Genomic DNA, 20238 nt, shown 5'->3' with positions numbered 1-20238 from the left:
ATTGGGGACGGAGGGTCATTCTTGAGGCGTTTTGGTTTTGTTCCGGTGACAGACGCTCTCGCATGACCTGCGTCCTGAGACATGGTGCCTATATAGGGGCAGACTAGTAGGAACGCAGGAATGAAAGTCAATTCAAATAGAAAAAACTGTGAGACCCTAAAGGTATATATGCAAAGAGTACTTGTTAAGATATGACCTGGGCGAGCTATCAGGTGACACTGGAGAAGCACCAACTTCAATCTATGTGACAGGTGTCAAGAGGCAACAAAAATCCTAAGGTCACATCTTAAAGGCCAACCAGGACGGAAGTGTAGGAAAAAGCAGCATAGCGTCCATGGGGAAAGGAAAACATGTGGTTTATGCGATAGGCAGCTGAGGACAAATGGTGACAGAAATGGAGGAAAATATCAAATGCGCAGGTAATTCCTCAAAATGGCCGCCGATAAGTAATGCTAGTAGCAGCAAAGGAGCTGAGGTGGAGTCTGGCGCCAAGTGTCACAAAAAATGCAGTAGAGACATAGTTTGCAGTAGTTATGACATACCTCTGCAGAGTGCGACCTGTAGCGGCAATATATGGGCATGGACAGTGCCGAAATCACCAAAAAACGGGACGCGAGCGCGGCGGCACAAAATGGCGGCCGCTCGCGTCCCTGAACACGGAGTAGAAGCTGCAGCCCAAAAGATGTCAAAGCAGCAAATTCAGCCGTCGCCGCCGCTCGCAATGCACGGGGACCATGTTCCGCCGTGCAAGACCAGCTTTTCCCGGTGTCCGTAGGCGGTATATCGGCAGGAAGCCTGGAAAGAGTCCCGCGTTGTCACGGAGCTCAGCCGGGCAGCGCCATCACACGCCGGCGCGTAAGCCACGCCCCATGACAATTTATTTTACCCATGTGTTTTGCTTTGGAGTGTAGTGAATGTATTGGGGAGAGGAGTTGGCCTAATAGCTCGGCGGTCGACCTCGAATCTGGGGAACTGGGTTTGTGTCTCGGCAATGACGCTGAACATCTTGTGATTCTGGGCAAATCACTTAATCTCCCCGTGCCTAACAAAAATGGATGTGTCCTCTTATAATTCAACTAGTGCTATGTAAAGCACTCTGATACCAGATATGGGTCAAGTTTGCGCTATATAAAACTCTGTAAAATAAATAAAATAAAATGTATGAACAGAGACACAGATGCATCATTGTCTAGAGGGCTAAGAATTGGGAACTACCACTGGAAACAGGGACACAGCTGCAGCACTACCTTGAGGATTTAGAATGGAGGAGTTACAGACGGGACCAGAGAAGCAGGTGCAGCACGGTCTACGGGCTAAGAATGAGGAATTACCACTGGGAACAGAGACGCAGCTGCAGCACTGCCTGGATGACTTAGAATGGAGGCGTTACTGACCGGACCAGAGAAGCAGCTAGCAGTCCTGCCTAGAGGATTAAGAATGAGGAATAACCACTGTAACCAGAGATACAGCTGCAGCACTGCCTAGTGGACTCAGAATGGGGGAGTTACTGACAGGACCAGAGGAGCAGCTAGCAGCACTGTTTAGAGGACTAAGAATGAGGAATTACTGCTGGGAATAGAGACACAGCTGCAGCACTGCCTGGATGACTTAGAATGGAGGAGTTACTGACCGGACCAGAGAAGCAGCTAACAGCCCTACCTAGAGGACTAAGAATGAGGAATAACCATTGTAACCAGAGATACAGATGCAGCACTGCCTAGTGGACTCAGAATGGGGGAGTTACTGACAGGACCAGAGGAGCAGCTAGCAGCACTGTTTAGAGGACTACGAATGAGGAATTACTGCTGGGAACAGAGACACAGCTGCAACACTGTTTGGAGTACTTAGAACGAGGAATCACTACTGGGAGCAGAGAAGCCACCAGTAGCACTGCCTAGAGGATTAAAAATGAGTAATTAAAGCTGTGACCATAGACACAGCTGCAGCACTGCCTTGAGGATTTACAATAAGGGAGGTTACTGACCTGATCTGAAAAGCAGCTGTAGCACTGTCTAAGGACTTAGAATGAGGAATTACACATGAGACCAGAGAAGGAGCTAGCAGCACTGTCTAGAGGATTTAGAATTAACAACGGTACAAGAGTAGCAGTTAGCAACACTGTCTGGACGACGTAGAATGAGAAATTACAGAAGGGACCAAAGTGGCAGCACTGTCTAGAGGATTTAGAATGAGGAATTACCTCTGGGACGAGAGAAGCAGCAAGCAGCACTGTCTGGAAGACTTAGAATGAGGAATTGCCAATGGGACCAGAGTTGCAGCACTGTCTCGAAGACTTGGAATGAGGAATTACAGACAGGACTAGAGAAGCAGCTAGTAGCACTGTCTAGAGGACTTAGAATGGGGGAATTACAGATGAAACCAGAAAAGCAGCTAGCAGAACTGACTAGAGGACTAAGAATGGGGAATTGCCACTGTAAACGGAGACACAGCTGCAGCGCTACCTTGAGGACTTAGAATGGAGGATTTACAGACGGGACCAGAGAAGCAGCTGCAGCACTGTCTAGGGAGCTAAGAATGAGGAATTACCACTGGGAACTGAGACACAGCTGCAGCACTGCATAGAGGACTTGGAATGAGAAGTTACTGACAGGAGCAAATACGCAGGAGCAGCACTGCCTAGAGGACTTCAAATGTGGGAATCACTGACTGGACCAGAGAAGCAGGTGCAGTGCTGTCTAGAGGACTTAGAATGAGGAATTACCACTGTAACCAGAGATACAGCTGCAGCACTGCCTACTGGACTTAGAATGGGGAAGTTACTGACAGGACCAGAGAAGCAGCTAGCATCACTGTTTAGAGGACTCAGAATGAGGAATTACCTCTGAGAACAGAGACGCAGCTGCAGCACTGCCTACAGGACTTACAATGGAAGATATACTGATGGGACCAGAGGAGCAGCTAGCAGCACTGCCTAGAGGACCAAGAATGAGGAATTACCACTGTAACCAGATATACAGCTGCAGCACTGCCAAGTGGACTTAGAATGGGGGAGTTACTGACAGGACCAGAGAAGCTTCTAGCAGCACTGTTTAGAGGACTATGAAAGAGAAATTACTGCTGGAAGCAGAGACGCAGCTGCAGCAGTTTGGAGTACTTAGAATGAGGAATCACATCTGGGACCAGAGAAGCAAGTAGTAGCACTGTCTAGGGGACTTAGAATGAGGGAATTACTGACGGGACAAGAGAAGCACATAGCAGCACTGCCTAGAGGACTTAGAATGAGGAATTACAGATGGTACCAGAGACGCAGCTCTGCACTGCCTAGAGGACTTGGAATGAGAAGTTACTGACAGGAGCAAATACGCAGGAGCAGCACTGCCTTGAGGACTTCAAATGTGGGAATCAGTGACTGGACCAGAGAAGCAGGTGCAGTGCTGTCTAGAGGACTTAGAATGAGGAATTACCACTGGTGACCAGAGAAGCAGTTAGCATTGTCTGGAGGACTAAGAATGAGGAATTACCACTGGTAACAGAGACACTGCTGCAAGACTGCCTAGAGGACTTAGAATGAGGAATTAGCACTTACGATCAGAAAGGCAGCTGCAGCATTGCCTAGAGGACTTAGAAAGAAAGATTTACCGATGGGACCACAGAAGACACTTTTAGCACTGTTTGGAGGGCATACAATTGTGAAATTACCGATGAGACCAGAGAAGCAGCTACATCCCCAGATCCAAATTTGATTTAATTTAAATGTCTGCAGATCAGCAGCCCCCTATCTCTTCCTTCAGCGCCTTGAGACCCTCACAGGTTAGAAGTCGGGTTATAAAGGCCATGATTATTTGAAAAATTGCACTCCCTCTGTTTTACATAGAATAGATGTGAAACATGTCCTCAAGCAAGAACTATGTGTCTGAGGAGACAACGTAATCCAGAGCTGTACAACCCTACACTCTCATTGGATATCAATGCAGGAGCTGTACAGCCCTACACTCTCCTTGGATATCAGGAAGAAGGGGGAGGGCTTAGAAGAGCAGGAGAGCGGAACGGAGGAGGAAGTGGGAAGCTGCTGCTAAGGAGAATTCGGCAGGCAGAAGCAGGTTGCCTTGTCCTCACTCCCGATGTTTACATCTGGAGATACCAGTGTCTGCACAGCCAGGGCTCAGCTGTGACTGCCCCATGGCATTGCTTTACATGTAGTCTGGTGTCCGTGCTATGGAATTTTATATTTTAGCCCTGTGACTTCCCCTTTACATGCCTGTTTAATCTGTATTTTCAACACACAATTGACCATCTGGGAGGGGTGAGGAGGTGGGTTGCGAAGACAGTTGAAGGTGCAGAGCAGGCAATGGAGTGTGACTGCAAACAGAAAAAAGCCACAAAAAATAGACAACAGAAGGTTAGCATGAAGTGCGTTGTTGTTCAAGCAGCTGGCTAGCCACAAAAAAGAAATAGTGCTCACAAAGTATCATAAATAACTGTAAAAGGAAGAGCACACGTAACGGGGACAATCCCTATGGGAGGTTTACGAAAGCCCAAAAGGAGGGACTAGTTGGCTGTTTAACCAATCAAAAGCGGGCATTTACAAAGGACAGAAAGAGGAACCAATTGCAGTGCTTCAAGCCCATAGTCTAAAAACCTCATGCCTCGCAGAGCAGCATATGTGCTGCCTGGCTCGACCCAAAAACCGTGAAGTACTTTTTATTTTCACAGCAAGAGAAATAGCCATTTATTCACAGTAATACACTTGGGAGGTGAGTAGTCTTTTTTGTGCATTTTTCTTGATGGGAGCAATTTTACAAAAGGAACATTCTGCTAGAAATGGTCCACACTAAGCTGCAATTACGCCTCTCGCTTAAGACTGCTCCTATTTTGTTTAAAGTAGAGGTGTCTTAGAATGTGCAGACATTGCTCTGGCCTTCACCACCAACCACTGAAAGCAGAACTCATATGTCCTCTGTGAACAATCGCAGACCAATGCTAGCGGCTCTACCCTTGATTTAGGGGTGGAAAAAACACTCAAAGGAGGGGTGGAGGGGTGTATAAATGAAATATTTCATTTCTATTGCACACTGCCTTGTTTTCCACTTTTTATATTCCCAGACCTTCAAGTTCTTTGGTAATACCATCCAGCAGCTTCGAAATTTTTACAGAATAAGATTTAAAACATGTTATTGGAGCCAAATTTTGTTGCAAAGCTTTAATGAACAGACACATCAATCCTACTGACCACACTGACGTGACCAAGTGGAAGCAGCACACTTGACTCTTGGTGCCTATGAGAGTGATTCGGGTGAGGACTTGTCTGGCTCTCATCGTGAGAAAAACTCGGGCGATGCAGTATCACATAATTTTTTTCAAACAATGATTGGTTTTTTATTAGTGGCGTGTTTTAATGGGACTCAGGAGAATTACAAATTGCAAGTTTTCCTGTTGAACTGCACAAGTGGCAAATGGGATGGCAGGTGTGATTTGTGAGAGAATTATGCTGCAGAACAAATATAGTGCAGCTCTCCAGAGGGCATGAATCTGTAAGCTGTAAGGTATCAGAAATCGTTCCAGCTGAAAAAATCATGCAAACGGACACAAGATGAAAGTATTGGTAAAAATGTGGGAGAAAAACAGAATAATTTAAGAGTGCTAACACATTAAAAATGTGGCGCTGTTCTTGCTGTCTTGCCATTAATGGCACACTTTTCTATTTCTTGGTCTGCAGCAGCTTATTCTGTGATAAAAGGTGGAGGGTAGCAACATTTTATACATTCATAGAGTTCTAGCCCACAATTGTTGCTCAAGTGTTTACCAAATGTGGGAGCACAATACTATTGATTAATTCAACAACAGGGCAATTTGTTGACGAATAAAACAACAGGCTTGTTGGAAATGGGTTGAGATGCTCTGTTTGCAAACAAAAAGGAGCACTAGAGTGGGTCACTGCTTCTGCCCCGCGGGGACTCGTGAATGCACTGCTCGGTTTACAAACACAAGGGTGCACTAGAGTTCGTCCCTGCTTCGTCCTGTGGAAGGGGGGAACTGGTGAGTGTGCTTTGCGATCGGAGTGCTGGCTTCACACAAAGCATGCAGAGGTGCTGACATGCTTATTAAGAAGTTCCAGCAAAGTGGATGAAAACTCTATTTGGGCATGGGAGCCTGATAAGAGAAACATATGAGAAACAACCGGAAATAGACTGCTACAGCCTATATGAACAGAGGAAAAGTAAGTGGCAAGCACGCAAACCAATGAAAATCAAGGGCAGAATGTAAGCCCCTTTTAATATTTATATTTAATAACATGGATTTCACAAGTATAGCGCAAGCACTGTGCAGGCGAAACCTAAAAACGTCAACTCCTTCTGCAGCAATTGTGAATCCCCAGAAGTGAGAAGGAGTCTCACACACACACTCACTCTATATATATTTAGGTAAGAACAATTAATGAAATCGAAGCTATGTATTGCTCTTCCTTGATGTTTATGTCTTTCATGGAAAAAAATCTGGATATCATGACAATAGCAAATGATGAAAATAACACATTCTTCCAAACAAAAGAAAAGCTTCTTCCTGAACCAGAATTTCAACATTCCAACTTGGTTTTGACAGTGAATGTATCTTTCTATAGCTTGAGGCACATATACGTATTCCGTGAGTGAGAATGAAAGATTTAATAAACCTAAAACTAAAAACTAACGAGCAAATGGCAATCATATTAACCTGGTTTAGGGCGCATCTGCTTCTAAGTAATCCCATCCCGCTAAGTTTGAAACTAACTTTGCTCACTTTTTGATTTACGTTTAGTTCTGCTCCTATGTCCTAAAATTCAACAAATCTACACTTCCGGTCTTGAGTAAATGAAATAGTGAAATGCGATTGGAGCATTTGGCTTCCCACAAAGCAGAGGTGCTTAAAAGAAGTTCCACCAAACCACATGAAAACAGTTCTTGTGCCATGGGATACTGTTAAGATAAGAGCAACAACAGCAAATAGCATCCTACAGCCAGTAGAAATAGAGGAAAAGTAAATGGCAAGCACACAAACCAATGTAAAGCAATGACGGGACGTAAGCCCCTTTTAAGATTCATATTAAATAGCTTTTAAAAGCGTGAAACCTAAAAATGGGAAAGAAAAAGTGGGAAGTTCTTAGAGGTACTGTGGCACTAACTTCTTCCTATGAGCTCGTCAACATGTTTCTGCTACCCTTCCGTCAGGACTGAAAATCTCACTCCCTGTAACCACTTATACACTTATATGAATTGTGCGTAGTGCATTCCAGTCAAGCACTATACATGACCAAAAAGTTTGTCAACTGCTTGGTGTTTTTTCCCACTGGATCTGCAACAGTGAAGAGAAAGTTTAGCCTCAATCGACCCAGCACACTGGGAAGGTTCCTGTGTGCCCTTTGTCAGGCATGGACATAAAAAGCCTTCTAGTTTAATGCTGACTCTAGCCATTAGCTTAAGCAACGTGTCATATGCAGCCCATGAGACTTTAGGTATAATGGTGGTAACGTTTAGTAGGTGCTGTGTTCAGCAAATTTGTGAACACTTCTAATATTTACACAGGACACTGCCCTCATGATCAAACACTCACATACAGCACACCATACACCTGCTGCACAGTACATACATTCTAATAATTAGTAGTGTGTCATAGGTCCATGGATTTGAGACGAGCCTGTAGTAAAACACTGTATGTTCATATAAATAAAGAGGCAAGTGCATTAGCAATAGTGTACTTGTGCTCACAAAATCAGGAAATGTGCGGCTACACCATACTTATGTCATCAAGGTACCCGCCTGGTCCATTAACCTGCAATTACCGTCATCCGTGCCTGCATCTTAATAAACTTACTCGATCCCCAAGCTTTTAAGCAAACACTCCTAAGTTTCCGAACGCTAAGTAGGAACGTGTACCACAAAGGACGCTGGGTAACGGACTATTAGAATGCATACCCAGCAAAGATGGTAGGTTTCTATGGAACCACTTCTTTTAGCATGTTCCCATCTATACAGTAAACCAGCTTGTTGTTAATTATAATCTCCTGCAGAGGATTTCTTGTCAGAGGATTTAATGTGATGATTCTGCATAAAAAAACGAATTGATCCAAGCTTACTTAAACATTTATTTAATTAAAATGGTGGGAATCCAATAATGCCAAAATCAAATGTTCAAGATACAGTGATGTATAAAAAGTATAGAAAAAGGTTTGATCAGCACTCACTAACTTGTACAGTCAAAAGCATGGGACATGTGTAATAATAAACAACTTCAGGGAAATAGTTTTTATAAATGTTCATATATTCTTTATTCTGATTTTCTCCACAGGCTAGCCAACGCGTTTCCTCATTATATAGGACTTCTTCAGGGCTCATCCATAATTCTTTCAAGTGCACAGATGTATGTGCTCCACAGGTTCAATTAGAAACTAGAGGTTTCTTCAGAGCACATTTGAAGTTTCACAGATCCAGTGGTATAAGTACATGGTGTGACCCTGATACTAATATCGTATTAAAAGATGTACTCTGTACAAGAGTCCTATTCTGAGCAAACAGTGTTTGGACGCGAAAAGTTGGAGGACGACGAACACATGCCTTGAATTCCATTGAATAGATGCGGAGGTCGACACTGACTATTAAAACCGGAATCCGATGACAGTACACCGTATATTTAAATAGCGGAACTTTGGAACCTAACATGTGCTCAGAATAGGACTCTTGTCCTGAGTACATCTTTCAATATGATAATAGCATCAGGATCACACCGTATACTTATACAACTGGATCTGTGAAGCTTCAAATGTCCTCAGAAGAAGCCTCTTGTTTCTAATTGAACCTGTGGAGCAAATACATCTGTGCACTTGGAAGAATTTTGGATGAGCCCTGAAGAAGTCCTATATAAGGACGAAACGCGTTGGCTACCCTGTGGAGAAAATAAGAATAAAGTAACATTTATAAAAAAATTATTTCCCTGAAGTTGTTTATTATTATACTTGTCCCATGCTTTTGACTGTACAAGTTAGTGTGTGCTGATCAAACCTTTTTCAATGTTGTTAATGTGAATTTTTCTATGAGGTCTTGTTTCTTTTGATTCTTGCACCACACAGTAATAATTTCCTGAGATATAAATAAGTGCGGTTATTTATCCAAGAACTCAAGTGTAAATTTTTGATATGTATAAAGTACATGATACCAAGATCAGTACAAATTTGGCAGTTAGACCTTTAAACGCACTGTACTGCGGAAAATGTCTGCGCATATCTTGTAAATTGCCACCAAGATATGTTGTTGCTGAGGCCTACCAAATGAGTGTTCAGTTTCAATCCTAATGTTTTTCCTTTTCAGGAGTCTTCTATCACAGTTCTTAGTCTTTCTCTGGTGTGTGTTCTAGGACCAGCTATTGGTAATCTGAGACCTAATGTCCCATCTCCATGAAGTGAGTGGACATCTTGGTCGTGTTTCTCCCACATCTAAGATTACGCCGGTGTTGTCCAATCCATACTTTAACTTTCCCTATGGTCATGTAAATATATTGGAGTTGGCAAGGGCTTGTAAACATGTATACTACCATTGGAGTAATGCAGCTGGTGAATTGTCTCAACAACCCATTGGGTGTTTTTACCCAGATCGATCATTTTTGTGATCTTTGTCAGATGGCAGACATTGCATCTTCCACATGGATGGTGTTCTACAACACGTGGGAGTGCTACTGATGTCTGTCTACTTTCAGGTGCTGGCTTCTCTGGTCTTCTATGGGCTAACATCTCTTAGGCTTCTTCCACTCTTATGCGAAAAAATTGTTTTCTGCAAATTTAGGGGGCCGCTATTCAAGATGCCCCAGTTCTTGTTGATTATTTTGCTGACCTTGTCTGATGCAATGTTAAATGTTGTGACTCGGATCAGACATTCCTCTGTATTTTTCTGTGGGTTGTAAACCAGAAGGCCATTCCTGTCATTGTGCTCTCTTCATTGATTTTCTTTACCACTTTATCCGGATATATCCTGGCTCTGAAATTGGCGGCCAGACTTGCTGCTTGTGTTTTGTAATCGCTTATATCTTTGCAGTTACGCCTTTACTTTAAAAATGACCAATAGGGAGATTCTGCCTCCGGTGACGAGGGTGGAAGTTGTCATACTCTGGATTTTTATGGCTTGATGTTTTTAATTTGCCTTGTTCTGCTCTGATGTTTATGTCCGAGAACACATTCTCTGTGAAACTTATAGAATAGGTGAACTTCAGGAACGCATTCTGGGTGTTAAGCCAGTTTATAAAACGAATTGCTCTGGTGTCTTCACTTTCCCATATGGTCAAAACATCATCAGTATATCTTTTCCAAATATTTATGGATTGTTGGAAGTAAACATTTTATGTGTCTTTAGATGGTGGACGTGCAAACCATCTACAATAGGAACTAAAGTAACTTAACACTTTTTCTTTCCCATTTATTAAAGAAAAGTTGCTCTCAGCCAGGGATTTCTAACTTAAAATACCCCCCAACTCCTCTTACAAATTATTTGTTACTATTCGGTGCTTCTGAGTAGCTCATTGATTGCAGCACCCGCAGTTTCTCAGTGAAACGGTAAGAAACCCGTTGACGAAGCATTCCATCAAGGGACATCCCAGGTGGGTGAGGGGTCTGATTGTTAGGATCTCTTCATGACATACACAAATTAGTAAGCCCTACTCTACGAAATGAACTGTGTAGACTTCTTTCTTAAACAAGCAAAAAAGTGCTCATATATATATATGAGCACTTTTTTGCTTGTTTATATATATATATATATATGTACCACGTGACTCCTCTGGATCTCTCGGTGTTTCCAGCGCCCGCTTAGCACACCAGCAAACAGAAGGGAGACGGACCACAGAACTTCAGCATATCGATTTATTCGGTACACAGAAAGCAGCTACGCATTTCTGGCAAGGTATGCCCTTGATCACGCTGCAACATGTACTCAAGACATAATGCTTGTTTTAAATGCAAAGTTCAAAAGTGAACACCCCTTCACAGTGACGTAGTGTGTCATGTGACAAGTAAACAGTGAAGACATACTGCCACAGTTTATATATATATCTCAACACAACAGACAAACATGATTGATAACTGGATAAATCCCAGATGTTAAAATGTACATTTATAACGGTAAATAAACTTCTCCAACTTACACCATATAGTATCAAAGTGTAGAGACCCAGTCTTCCTGTATAAATACAGACAACTTGTATGGCTTGGAAACACTTATATCAAAATGTACATAAGGTTTGTCTGATCGCATAACCAGGGCAGTTAATAAAGTGCTATGTGAAGGTGAAATAAAGTGCAAAAGTCATAGAAAGTGCGAGGGAGAGAGAGCTGTACGAGATTATGTGCAATACCATTCATTAAGCAAAGGACGGAAAATATCAAAACACATATAAATTTCACAGATCCCTGGAAACAGCTAATTATCACAAAATTCTATGTGCATGATTCGTCACTTCATAATAAATAGTATAAATAGGTTAAAATTTAGTATTATAAAATCTAATAAATACACCTAGACATGTGATATACTCATAATGCTATATATACAAAATAGATATTAAATTGCATATATATACACATATAGTGAGAAATATAAAACCCCAAATAAATATGGCAAATTCATGTCAATACTTATGATATTCCTCATCTTATCAAAGTAGAAAACAAAGTAGAAAAATAGAGATGCATATGGATATAAACATATAAAAATATATATATGAATATCTATATACAACTATGTACAACAGGAAAGAGTTACATCAAATTATATGCAGCAGGCAGATACAAATATTAATACCAAACCAAATGGTTATTCTACAACCAATACACAGTGCGTCACTAGTCAATAGAGACGGCCATATGAGTAAACCGCAATGAACGCTGACCGACCCGACCTCAACCTCGAAATAGGGAACCTAACTAGGAGGGAGGAAAATTGTTCATGCGGGTCTTAGGAAATATAAAGGCATTTGGGACGGGAGAACAATATATTACATTACAAAAAGTGATGCATCTCATCAATATTGTTCAACCCGTTGGGCCAACGTGTGTCGAGCTCTAGTATCATCCTGGTTTCCAGCTGTCTTAAAAGTGATTCCCTGTCACCTCCTCTTTTGAGGGGTGGTATGGCACCGATCACAAAGTATTTTAAACAAGATAAATCATTGTTATGTGCTCTTTTAAAGTGACGGGCCACCGGATAGGCAGGGTCACTGCGCAAAATCGCGCGTAAATGTTGTAAGATCCTGACGTGCACCTGTAGCTTGGTACTACCAACATATCGTAATCCACAGGTACACGTCAGGACATACACGGCAAAGTCTGTTTTACAATTGAAATTGCCTGTGATCATTTTTGGCTCTGCATCAAAAGGAGTAGAATAATGCAAGGTATTGATGCCAAATCTGCATGCGCGGCAGCTGGAACATTTGAAAAAACCTCTAGAAGGTTTTAACCAAGAAGTTTTGGACTTCAATTCAGGGGCAGCTTTGTCCAAAGCGGACCCCATACTTTTTGCCAGTCTGAAGGTGATAATAGGATTGGCCGGCAACTTGGTGTTCAAGATATGGTCACTCAGTACTATGGGCCAATTCTTTCTCAAAATTGCCTTTAATTTTCTATCCTCAATGCTGAAAGCAGTGATCATCCTTGGGCCATCTTCTTGAATATCAGGAATATTACTAATTTCTGACTGCGACTGGGATGAAGGAAATAGGCTTTCTCTAGATCTAAATTCTGATTTCTCAACTGCTTTCTTAAGAATCTTATCAGAATAACCCCTATCTTTTAATCGCGCTAGCAACTCGTCTAAACATTGCTTGTAATCAGAAGGGGAACTGCAGATTCCTTTAAGCCTTAATATCTCTCCATAGGGTATTCCCATGATGGTATGTTTAGGGTGCATACTGGCAGCATGCAGAGTCATGTTGCCAGCAGTGGACTTCCTATGGAGTGTAGTATTGAGCTTGGAATCAGACACATAGATCTCTACGTCCAAAAATTGCATCCTATTTTGGTTAATGTTGGAAGTGAGCTTTAAATTCATGGAGTTATTGTTCATGTCATCTATAAACAACAAAGCCTCATTTTTAGACCCTTTCCACACCATGAATATGTCGTCTATATACCTCAAATAACAGACAACATGATTTTTCATAGTAGTGGAGTGTAACGCGGTGAGGACCTGCTCCTCCCACCAGCCTACGTGTAAACACGCATAGCTGGGGGAGAAACAGGCCCCCATCGCCACCCCTCTCAGTTGTCTGTAAATGTCTTTGCCAAACGTGAAAAAGTTATTGTGTAGGCACCAGTGAATTAGGCCCAATATGACCTTATTATGCTCATAAAAAGCCTTGGGTTTTTTATCTAAAAAATACTTGATAGCATTCAAACCCTGTACATGATTGATACTCGTGTATAACGATTCTACGTCCAACGAGATCAACCACATATTTTCTTCCCCTTCAATATTGGCAATCTTAACTAAGAAATCACTGGTATCCCGGACGTAACTGGCAAGATTTTTGACAGTGTCCTGGAGAAAGAAGTCAATATACTGGCCAACGTTTTCGCCCATACTTTTGATGGCAGATACAATTGGCCTTCCGGGCACTGGTATGACTTCTTTATGCACCTTAGGAATCAAATACAGTGATGGCATTATAGGAAACTCCGTGTGCATAAATTTGTATTCCTCAGAAGAAATGAGACCTTCTCTCTTCCATTGGGACAACATCCGTTGTAGCTCACCCTTGGCATTGAGGTATTCTTTCTGGCTGGAAATTTTGTAACAAAGGGGATCCGAAAGTTGTCGTTTGGCCTCTAAAATATAGTCCTGCTTGGGCCAAATCACTAGGTTGCCCCCCTTGTCAGACTTTTTTATTACTATTTCATGATTTTCTCCAAGTTTCTTTATTAATTTTCCATATTCTTTTCTCATGTATGCAACCTTCCTTTTTGATTTGGTATTAGTCTGCTTGTATAGTTTTTTGATGTCATTTACTACACAGTCATATATATATATATATATTTGGCATGTGGAGTCATTTAACATCGTCTTCCACCCACTGGGGAAATAATTTTGGACTATCTATTTGCTGGCACATAAGGGGCGGACTACAATAACCAAGAGGCATTGGGCCTCGCCACGCCAGTGAGGCAGGCTTTATTTAAAGGTGCGCAATAACCCGAAGTGCTAGCAGCTGTGACTCCAACACGCCGCAGATGAAGGGAGGAGGTCCCGAAACGCGTCCGGTGTACAAGAGTTTGGAGAGGTGCTTGTGAACTGCCGCATGCCAGCAACATTGCCATTAAACCCTGCTGAAAAGTTACCTTGTGGTTTTCCTCAATTGGAGCGCCTGAAACTGTGTGGATATATATATATATATATATATATATATATATATATATATATATATATATATATATATATATATATATATATATCTATACCTTTTTGGTTGACTTGTGCAATTAATACTAAGGAATGGTGTACTAGTCTATGCTACCTTGATATGCAACTATTGTAAATTACGTAGACTGTACAGTGTCTTGCTTTATGTATGTTGTAAATAAAATCACCATTGGAGCAATACGTCGTCTGCACTATGATCACTCCCTTCTTGCTGTTGTTGCATATGACTTGACAATGCAATTTGGATGGAAACAAAACTTGTCTTGTGCTTTTGTTTTTTTGTAAGTTAATTTTGTTCTTTGGTCTCTATAAGTTACACGCGAGATTTCCACCTGTGAATGAGTTCCTTGGGACAATTGTTTTAGAAATTCGTAATTATAACAGATAGCACCTTCCCTTCTGAGCAGCTAGAGGTGGACCAGCCCCTTAAGTCGTGAGCCAAGCTGAGCTCTGGCTCCGCTGAAGCTTCTCTTGGACCGTCAATCCCAATCCCAAAATAATCAGAGCTTTCATGTGGCTTCTGCCAGCCTCCCATGCTCTAACTTCATACACAATGCATTAATATAGCAGTGACCTTTCTTGCAAACAAAAAGGAGAAATTCAACTCGCGCTGAATTGCACAATGTGAAACCACATGCGAGTGTAGCGATCAGTCCTGGGTTCCTGCCTTGACGAAATTGTGTAAACCTAGTCAAATATTCAATTTCACCGACCCTCCTCTTTTAGGTCTTGGCTACTAGACAGCTCTCTGTTGTGAGACATTTTGTGGGCTCACCAAGAACATTCAGGGGGCTTGGAGCCTGCCCATTCCGTAGCTTTGGTTGGCTTTCCTAGCACTCTCATTTGCCTGCTAATTATTCCTGTTTCACCACTATAATTATAATGGAAAGTGCCTGTGTTTCTCTGCAGGGCGTCTATAGTTAAACGGACATTATCAGCACTTACCAGAATGGCTGGTATTCTTCTAATTAACAGTGCTTTTTAGCAGGCCTGTTATGATTGTTATAAATAGGTCATACGAACCAGTGGTGGCTCGTTGAAGACTGGGTCGCATGAAGGTGGGGGGAATAAAGAAAAAAGAAAACTTACCTGCTGGTGCTGTCGCAAGACGCCGCCTCTCCTCTGCAGGCCAGGAACAAGAAACACCCCGGCGTCCAGACTCACCTGACAAATCACGACACTGCTGATAATGTCGTGGTTAGTCTGAGTGCTGTGGTTCGGCGTTCAAAGACAGAGTGGAAGCCTGGGCATTTTCTCCACCCAGGCTGTAATGCAGCCTGAGTGGAGAACTGGACCGAAAAGGCCGGCTAAATAGTCATGTGCACTTTAGGTGCAGCAGAAGCAGCCACTCCTCCTACCTGTGACACGGGGAGCCCAGTCCCACCCCACCCTGACTGCAATACAAAAACTAAAATGCTAATAAGACTCTGTTATTATCATTTTAGTTTTTCTTTTCCCTTGCTTTTAAGCAGTGGGGCGACGCTCTTTCACCTTAGCGGAGGAGCCGCCACTTATACCAACACTTCTTACCAGTGCTGTGGCAGAACTTCCCAGAAGAGCTGCTATTATTGTAAGAAACAGTGCAAATATTTCACAGCAAGCCTGATGTACTTCAAATGGACAGCACCCGCACTCACCAAAATGGCTGCTGTACTGGGAATGGCTAGTGCCAGTTATTCATTCTGGGGATGCCCAATGTTGCAATACACAGTTTAGGCACTTGTTAGTAGAGTTCTATAAGTACACGGAGAGTGCCAGTGCCTCTCGTTAGGGCTGCTGTACTCTCTAGTGAAATAGTCCTTAGCTGGACTAAGTTGATTGTAGTAGGTCACTGCCTGAGCTTCTCAGCAGAGCTCTTGTACAGTTAGTGGGACAGTAACAACCCTTCTTTTGGGAGTTACTGTCCCAGAGTGCTGTACTGCTCACGGGTAGTACAGCAGTTGCTGCATGACTGCCACACATCATTTGGTTTGGCCTGTTCTATTGAGCACTCCTTCGCTAAGCCATGCACGCTACAAACTGACAGGCATGCTGTAGAAGTCATGCCTAGTGTAGATCACTAAACTAAGACACACATAATACAGGCTACTCTTCTACGCCATTTATTGCACCCAGTTCCTCTCTTGCACTTACAAGATAATTACCCTCAAACCATTGGCTGATAAAGACTATTTTACTAAACCAAACACATCTTCAACTGCTACAGTAAATAATGCATTCTACAATTTAATTCCACATGTGCATGATGATGATGCAACCATAGGGTACCAACCACTACTCCACTAACTTATGCAAGATACAGACAGATCCACTAAGCTATGATTGGTGCAGGCTACTCCACTGAATATTACACGATACAGACTGATCCATCAAGCAATGCCTGGTGCAAGCCACTCTACTAAATGTTGCACAATACAGACTGCTCTGCCATGCCTAGCGCAGACTACTCCACTAAATTTTATTGCAATAAAGACTGATCCACCAAGCCTGGGATGCTATTTTCTTGGCCAGAAGATGCCCTCAGGGAATGCGGCATTCACTAGCCTATGGGCTACTCAGGCCCCTCCCGCCTGATGACAACTTCCAGCAATGTGTTCCATCTAGCATTCCCAGGATGCAATATTCTGCCCACTCCCAAGATAGTGTAACCTTTCTCTTGTGTGTGGAGCTAGGTAGCCCAACCTAGAGTGTTGTAATCTTAGTAGGTTGTTAAGTTATCATTAGTGGCACATTCCGCCCACCCCTCTGGACTTCCACCTGTTGGTATGTTCCCTTGGAGGCAGCTTTGGAATGTTGGAATTCACCTGACAGTCCGAGGAGTTGGGTGACAGAATAAAGGTTGTTCTTACCTTTTCCTGGTGTCAAGAGTCTTCTTACAACACTGGCGACGAAATTTGGCGTATGGGGCCAACCTGTCACCTCCCCTTTCTGTGCTCTCTCCGTTGCTGCAAGTTCCTTGTACATTTAAGGTGCCGTTGAAAGAATACTTGTGTAAGGTCCTGGTGCGGTGAAAGACTTGTATCTCTCATGTCAGTGCCTTGGAGCTGATAGTGAAGAATCAGCGGAAAGTGGAAGTGGCGTGTGGTATTGCACTTGCTGGGCCAGCGGCTGATCCTGGAGGTTCTCTACCCAGGCTCCGTGGGCACTTCGTGAAGTCAGCCGGTGAGTGCAGTAACCGTGAAGCCCTGCCCAGGGGTCTAAGAAGCAATTAAACTCCTAGTACCCTGCTCCTTCCTGTACCCGTACCGTCTGCATCATCTACACTTTGGAGGTGAAGGAGGCAGTGACGGGAGCAAGGACCCACTACTCCTCTGGTATTGGTGCAGTCTCTAGTACCGTGTTCAATCAGTTCCCTGGCCTGTGTTCTCGTGTGCCGTGGTCCGACCGTTCACCTAGGATTCCCCAGGGTTGCTCCATTTAGGGATCTGCCTCCACCGTTGCCGCGCTGCCCTCCCGCCCATTAGCGCTAAAATCTGCTCTCCTCAGAGCGTCCCGTCAGTCCTGTCTTGCAGCGTGGAGTAATACCCTGGGGCGGGGGGGGGGCAGCCAGGCGGTTATTCCAATCAACCTAGAGGCACCTTCCCTGCCTCACAGCAACCTCGTCAGTTTCCTACTCTGCCTACGGAGAGAGTCTGTGGGGAGTTCCTGTCAGCTTCGGGCAGGCGCCAACCTCAGACACTGTTCTCTTGGTACTGTGTGGTGCTGGGCTTGCGCAGCCGCATTGAAGAGAAATTCCTGTCAGGAAGCCCTGCAATTGACGTGGAGGCGCAAGTCCGGCGCTCCAGCTCCTTCAGGGCCGACGTACATTTACCATCAGCTGTTCCCTGTTCGGACAGTAATTCCTTTGCTGAAGTTTACTTGAGTGCCAACTGAGGATCGAAGAGAGGTTATCTGGGACCTCAACGCCATTTCTGTGGAAGAAGGAAGCACCGGGGCCGGCTTGTTCAAGTAAGACGGCTGAAGCCTGCTCGTCTTCATGCGCCGATCATTGCCACATATATTGCCTGAGTTTTTCGACGTTCTGCAGGAGGTGCCAACCGGTATCTGCGGTGTTGCAGTGGTGTGTGAAGCACCCCATGGTGTTGGAAGGATCCCACAAGTAAGACTGCCTTCGTGAGTCTGACTGAGTAAAAGTATTCTGCCCAAAGTACTTCCTATGCTTCCATGGAATTGATTTGAACCCTCAAGTAAGATGGTCCCACTTTGTTAATCTTCCACTCCACCTTTATCAACAGCATTTTGGAAGTGACAGTGGTGGCCCACACCTTGTGTGAGTACTTTTTCTGCTTGGGTCACAGTGTCCTCGGCGACACTCTATTTTCCCAAGGGACATAATATAAAATTCAGGACTTGTGGGGCAGTATACTATTTCCCTTCATGGTTTACTCCGTACTGTGGTTAATCTCTAATTTACAGGTGGGACAAATATTCTTGATCTGCAGTGCTTGCATGTAGCATACTTGGTTTGCATGGGCAGTATACTATATCCTTGCATGGTTAACTCTGTACTATGGTAATTTCTAATTTACAGGGGGGGCAATAAGTCTTGATCTACATTTATTACAGATAGCATACTTTGTTTGCATTCCTTCCTTTTAAAGTCGTAATATCAGGGGAATTGGCATTTGTTCTCGCTGTGCTCCTCTTCAAACTTCTATAAGGTGTCAGGGAGCATTAAGGGCAAGTTTGTTTTCAGGTTTTTACAAGGTTGTTTTCCCCTGCGTACAGTCCTACTGATTCAGGGTTGGGGTGGTGATGACCCTTAGTGCTCTACTATTCCAATTACGTGGTAATGTGCTTTTATATTTACGGTCTGGCCTTACAGCCGCGTCACCCAGTACTGTGGGTTTATGCTGCATAGAGTGTACTTTGCCATCTACTAAAATTGACAGTTACATGTGCCATCAGACACCATTGCAAGTACAGGTAGGCTCATCTACAGTAGCAAGTGTAGCTGTATTAAAACCATAGTTATTGTACATCTTCTCTACCCTCCGCCTTGTCTAGTGGTGCCTTTTCTGTATTCCCTTTCTCATGGCGGCATCATCCATGAACCCACCCCCCTCTTTCTTAAACGACATTGGCGATCCAGATATACACTGGAAGGACTTGATCAATTTATTTGATTCATACCTCATAGCCATCGGGGGAGAGAAATTTTCGGCCGTACGGAAGCAACATGTCTTGCTCCATAATTTGGGAGTTCAAGGAAGAAAAATTTATGACACCCTTCCAGACCCTGCATTAGAAGATGATGAGTTAGACTTAGATGTGTTTAAAGTCACCATGCTAAAACTAGAAACCCATTTCGGGGATAAGGTTAATGTTGTTCTTGAGAGACACAAGTTTTTTTCGCAAGTTCAGGCAAAGAATAAGTCTATTACCAATTATATAGCAGCACTCCGTGGTCTCACCCAGCTGTGCGAATTTGGGGAGGTGAACGATTCCCTCATTGGGGATCAGCTGGTGAGGTGTACACACAACCCTAGAATAAAGGAGAAGTTACTTGCAAAGAATCCCTCTTTGAGGGAAGCTGTCTCCATGGCCCAATCCATCGAACACACTGCGAAGTGTATTCTGGAAATGGACTACCCTAAAGAACCCAGTAGTAGTGTGAACAAAATCAAAGGATTGGTTCTGGAGGATAGTAGAGAGGGAGATGTGTACAAGGTCAGGTCCAAGGAAATTAAAGGTGAGAAACCCATAAGCATCACAGAGGGTTTGAAATGCTTCTGATGTGGAAGCTGCAACCATCTAGCCAACAGTGTACATTGTACTGCACGTAATTCAACTTGCATGAAGTGCAACAGAAGGGGCCATTTTGCTAGAGTTTGCAAGGAAGGGG

General features: G+C 43.4%; 1 protein-coding gene and 1 long non-coding RNA gene across 2 annotated transcripts in view; one reads left to right on the top strand and one right to left on the bottom strand.

The window, feature by feature from the left end:
- Window positions 1-20238, top strand: part of LOC147701719 (uncharacterized) — a 190670-nt gene that overhangs the window by 8909 nt on the left and 161523 nt on the right. The gene's annotated exons all lie outside the window — the stretch shown is intronic.
- On the bottom strand, window positions 967-4403 carry LOC147701720 (uncharacterized). The gene is made up of 3 exons (XR_015297195.1): window positions 2665-4403; window positions 1804-2604; window positions 967-1569 (listed from the first exon to the last, which is right to left on the bottom strand). It is a non-coding gene; the product is annotated as an uncharacterized LOC147701720 (long non-coding RNA).

The sequence above is a fragment of the Lissotriton vulgaris genome, chromosome 7 (genome assembly GCF_964263255.1).
Source record: "Lissotriton vulgaris chromosome 7, aLisVul1.2, whole genome shotgun sequence".
NCBI lineage: Eukaryota > Metazoa > Chordata > Amphibia > Caudata > Salamandridae > Lissotriton > Lissotriton vulgaris.
This window is presented reverse-complemented; position numbering and strand designations above follow the sequence as displayed.